General features: G+C 44.4%; 1 protein-coding gene across 7 annotated transcripts in view; it reads right to left on the bottom strand.

Annotated features, from left to right (window-relative positions):
• NFYC (nuclear transcription factor Y subunit gamma) overlaps nucleotides 1–4841 on the bottom strand; it is a 32317-nt gene extending 27476 nt beyond the window's left edge. For 2 of the 7 annotated variants that reach the window (XM_035890547.1, XM_035890551.1), the window contains exons 1-3: nucleotides 913–1362; nucleotides 711–814; nucleotides 378–479 (exon numbers count right to left, since the gene is read on the bottom strand). The gene's annotated coding sequence lies outside the window, so the exon portion shown is untranslated. Of the gene's footprint in view, nucleotides 1–377; nucleotides 480–710; nucleotides 815–912; nucleotides 1368–1417 lie in introns of those variants that run through there. The other 5 variants (XM_035890548.1, XM_035890549.1, XM_035890556.1 and 2 more) reach the window with 5 other exon arrangements.
• Nucleotides 4842–5228: the final 387 nt, after the last annotated feature.

Here is a 5228-nt window from a genome sequence, read left to right as displayed (position 1 = left end):
CAGCAGGAAGAGAGCGCAAGCAGCAGAGCTGATCCCTCTGGAGGGGAGGTGGCAGGGCCAGAGTAACCACCCTGACTTCATTCATGCAAAGCAGAAATCGGCCAGATAACCTTCCCGATACTGAGTTTGTTATGAAATTACAGCCCTGATCTTGCATAAAACTGCAAGCGAGCCAGTACCTTTCACTGGGCGCTGAGCTGGGAACGGCCTCGCCAGAAGGCACGTGCTACACGCTCGGCAAGAACGAGAGCAGAGTCTCCAAAGCTGCTTCAGTTGCACAGGACAAGAGAATACCCTACCACACAGACAGCGCACAGCAAAGGCGTTTTACTGAACGCCCACACAAGCACCCGGAGAAACTGTGTTGAATTTCATACCTTAATACAGAAGACAGTGCGACCTAGCAGTTAAAGGCAATTGCCAGTGCAGACAGTGGTACGCTGCGGTCTCGGGCAGGCAACTGTCAGTTGGCTTTACTCCTTCAGGAGAAGAAAAAAAAAAAAAAAAAAAAAATCATCAGGAATAATGCCTACTTTTACAAAAGCATGGAGTTTCTGTACCTAACAGCGCTGCTAAGAGTTCTCTGTCCAGTAGCAGGCCACATTAGTTTGCGCACAGAGAGACCGGAGATACACGCAGACTGTATTTAACGTGGGGCAGGGCTTTGGGAGCGCACATAAATACACCAGAGGCTGGTATCGGGAACCCACCAGAAGCACGGCACGGCACCAGAAACCATGCTACGGAACGGAGAACCAACCTCCCCGCAGTGCGGCACCAAGTCAAAAACAAGGCTGCAAATATTAGAGCACCACTGGGAAAAAAAAAAAAAAAAATAGCAGAGGACTAGTTTTTTTAGAAAGGTAAAGCAAACAAAATAATCTGAAATGTTGTTTGTACTGGTTATTTTACCTTCCTTTCTTCTTTGAATGAAAGAGCAAAAGGGTCACACGATATTTGGTGTTCCAACAGTTAAACATTATTAAATAGTGGCTCTTTGCAGTGCAATTTTGGCAGGCAAGAAGTAGAGGAAGAAAATTCCCAGACAAATAACAACAAGTGTCTGAGATGAATCGTGCTGCCTCTCCAGCTCCTAAATTAAACACCCAGCAGAAATGGAAAAGCTCTTTTAAGTGAAGTGTGTTCAAGTTAGTCAAGTCTACTTCACACGATAAAACAGTTGGCACATACCTAAGCAATACTGCGTATCGTGTACTTCACCTTACCAACTTTGATCTCAACCAACCTAGCCTAAAGTTGAGGTTACGCATTGCAGCTTTATAAATTTAAAAGAAATTACAAGCTATGCACCTCGCAGCGCATTTCCCAGTCCCACCATACGTGCATTTTACTTGCTTCCCTTTAACAGTAGCCTTAACAAGGATAATGAGGGGAAAAAAAGTGATACCAAACTCACCTTACCGACATTACATAGTCTGTCTTGAAGAGTTGCGCGCTTGCACTTATATAGCAAAAAAAAAAAAAAAGAAATCCAGTGAGAAACATTAAGGTGGTGCCTTGCTGTCCGAGGCAGGAGGCGTCTCACCCAGACTTGCACCATACGGGAATGAGATTTCACAACCATGGTGATATCAGGTACTCACAAAACAAAAGTACTCGTCACATAGCCTGAATGTATAGAATGCACACAGCATACGGTACGTTAATATGTCAAAGTTGAAATCGGACAAAAGTATTTTCAGGCTCGTAGGCACCGTTCTGGCATCAGCAGTGTTAACTGAGCAATAGGCTCAACTGATTCAGAAAGTGGTTCAAATATTTCAAAAATCCAATGATCGTTTAGCGCCCAGGCTCCCATCGCAGAGACCACCTGGGACTGCTGTCCCCAACAGCTCACGAAAGCAAGAGGGGCATTGCCAGAGGGGTCTGACCAGCGTTTGCCTTGGTTTGCCCATTCCTCTTATTTTCCATTTTAGACAGGAGAAATTCTGATCACACAACATAAGCGTTTGCTGCTCTGGAGCACGAGCACACACAAAATGTCTGTTAAGACACTATGGATTAAACAGACATTCAGCCTGGGGAATTATTATTATATTTTTTTTTTAATGTTAGTCCTTAATATTTTGAATTATTTATAAATAATTCTGCATTAAATTAAGAGTTTCTATAGAAAAAGTCCTATGAGTGCCCTCGCATTTTCTCATCCTTCTGATAGCCACGCCATTTAACTGGCTGAAAAAGCTAAATTGGGTGCTTGCTATTAACCTCCTGGCTACAGCAGGACCCAGGCAGCAGCTGGAGCAGGCAGCCGTCATATGATCCTGCGCTCACACACAGATGCTGCAGCACATTTAGGGCAAAGTTATGCTTTAATTTTAATGCAGCCTAAAGTGTTGCGCGTTTCCTTGCTCTTCTGCTGCATTCTAAGGCTCAAACCACCACCATGCTGCTAGAAGGGAAGAGGGAAAGGCAGAAAGAATGGTTCAAGGCACAGCAGGACGGCAGTGGGTACAACCTAGAAAACCGCGAATGACAAACTCGAGTTATTCACAGGGACCTGTGATGGTTTTAAAGTGGAGTGAAAGGCCGTACCAGTCTGTAACTGGGCACGTCTTCCGCAAACTTTATTATTCTGGGCAGAAAAGTCAAATAAAGGTACTGCTTTTGGGGGGCTGCAGGGTTGTTTTTCTACAGGAATTATCCTAATATTCAGTGCTCCCATTGCTTTCTTTACTCACTTTTATAAGTTTAATTATCAAATGGCATCTTGCACAAATTAAAGATAATTCCTTTCACAGAAACAAGCATAAGCCTTTTGCTTCCCGAGATCAGCAGATCTCGCTTAAATGAAGCACATCCTGTGCTGCTCAACAGGCAGACAGCGTGGTCTAATCAGGCCTGTCTCTTTTTTTTTTTGTTGTTGTTTTTTAATGATCCTGTATTATAAACATGCAAATCTATACCCTTCTGGGTCACCTTCATTGAATGAAAAAAGACAACTTGAAGTGACCTGGTTTGATTTATCAGGAAGTGACCAAATAGCAGAGCAAGTTATAAACAGACAACCGAAAAAGAAATCCCCCCAGCGAGACCTCAGCATGTAGAATATCTTCAGGTTCTGAGCACAAACCAAAAAAAAAAAACCTTCCTGTAACTCCCGGGAAGCTTTGGCAGGTATCCTGAAGTTTGAGCTTGCTGCCAGTGCCCCTTGGAACAGTTGCTGCGTTTTTTGACCCTCTGAAACACAAGGTAAACCGTCTTCTTTATCAAAATGTAATAATTAAAGAGTTTTAAGTTTGCAACCATGCAAATTTAATTCACTTACAACATGGGCAGATCGCTAAGCCCTGAAATTAAGAAACCACTTCATATGCCCACACTATTAAAGTACAGATGTCACGCTACATTATATAAATGTGAGATACTAGTCCGATTAAAAAAAAAAAAAAAACCCAACCCACAAACCAACAACCCAAACAAACCCAAATACACTGGCTTGAAAGGTGACCTCCTGCAGGCATCCACCACCCTCCCAGCGAGGCGCCCGCGCATCCTCCTCCTCTTCCAGCCACCGAGGTGCTCAACCCAGGGATGGCAACTTCCCACAATAAACTTGTCCTTTAAACCTTCACCACTCGCACTGCCAGTTCCGTTCATACAAGAAACGAGCACGGAAAACTCCCTTAAAAATATGAGCCTGCATTTCCAGCAGGTAAAACCACTCACAAAGCCCAGGGGACCTCCGGGGCACAGAACAGCCTAAAATGGGAGCCAAGGACCCTCCTTTCCCTTACAGTAGTGCAAGAAAAAGTCAGAAACTAGTGTAATTTGTTATTAAAACCCTTTACAGTGTTAGCAAAAGCTTTAGATTTTTCCTGCTGCTCTTGACCTAGAAAGATCAAGCAGCACCTATTCGTACACAGCTACAACCTCTTAAGCTTAAGCAATGAAATATGATAAACATTGGGTGTAACGAAGACCTCTGCAGGATTTCTTATTTCATCTTACGGTAGCTGCAGATCCCCTCGCCTTCTGCCACCCCTCAAAAGCACGTGGCAGCTGAATGCATCCTAATTTCAAGGCAAAAAAAATAATCTTAAAATGTCTCATTTTTGCTTAAAGATGCTAACAATGACCTTCACGCTCACAGTAAATCCCCTGATTCTGGCCGACAGCCTGCTACAGAAGTTAGTGCTATTCCACTGACACACTGGAGCCGCCACCATTACTAATAGAGGACTTACGGTGACGTTCCTCATTCTGCCCCTTTCTTGGATTGAAATTAGTATGACACGCCAGACACCACAGAAAGTTGAACAAGCTTTGCCCCAGACAGGGTGATGCTATTCACTAGTCTTAATTTAAATTAAAATACCCAAAATAATACTTGAAGGCTCTAACAATTCAAAGACCATCCAGGTATGAAGTTCAACCCCAAGATGCTGTCCTTCCTTAGCAGCCGGCACCGACGTGCAGATCAGGTTCATGTGCCAGGGCCCGCTTTCCTAACATCCCTACAAAAATAAGTAGCACAATGCAATTACCTCTAATTTTCAAGACTGTACTTTTAAGGTCAACACTTAGCAATCAGGGGGGAAAAAAAAAAAAAAAAAAAGAAAAAAAAAGGCTAAGAGCAGGACTGAGAACACTCGAGCCGTGTCACCTGGTTCACCCCTGAGAAGGCAAGGACGGTAATAGCAACGTTCAGCATCTCTCCGTCGGAGCGGAGGAGAAGGAATGCCTGCAATGCGATTTGACTCCTCGCTGAAAACTAACTTTAATTCTAAATCTCCAAACTATTCTCCATGTCCTCGATGCCCTCGGCCATTGGGAGCAGCTTCATTTTTCAACTTCAATTCTTTTTTTTTTTTTTTTTCTCAACCAACCTCCCTCCTCTCCTTCATGTCAACTCTTTCAGACTGATTATCCATTTTTAATAGTAACTGTTACAGAGTCCCATGTCATCTTACTGTTATGGTTTAAACATACTTTGAAAAACTCCTAATGTGTGTGATCCGACTTAATATGAACATCTTGTAAAAAAAACGAGTGCCACAGAATCGATCGATTGACCAACAGTCCACCACTTGGGAAGAAGCAACTTTTGCTGCGCCCCCGCTCGGGCGGCGGGAGCCGTGCAGGAGCCCGGCCCCGCCGGGGTTGGGGGTGTCACCGGGAGAGCCGAGAAAGCCCTTTGCGCTGGAAAACTTGGAAGCCAAGACCCGCTCCCGCCCCACCGCTGCGCCGGCCACCGCCGGGCCGGC

This window comes from Egretta garzetta, unplaced genomic scaffold (genome assembly GCF_000687185.1).
Source record: "Egretta garzetta isolate BGI_Z169 unplaced genomic scaffold, ASM68718v1 scaffold243, whole genome shotgun sequence".
In the NCBI taxonomy this organism is placed as follows: Eukaryota; Metazoa; Chordata; class Aves; order Pelecaniformes; family Ardeidae; genus Egretta; species Egretta garzetta.
The sequence above is the reverse complement of the archived record's forward strand: the minus strand, read 5'-3'. Positions and strand labels throughout refer to the sequence as shown.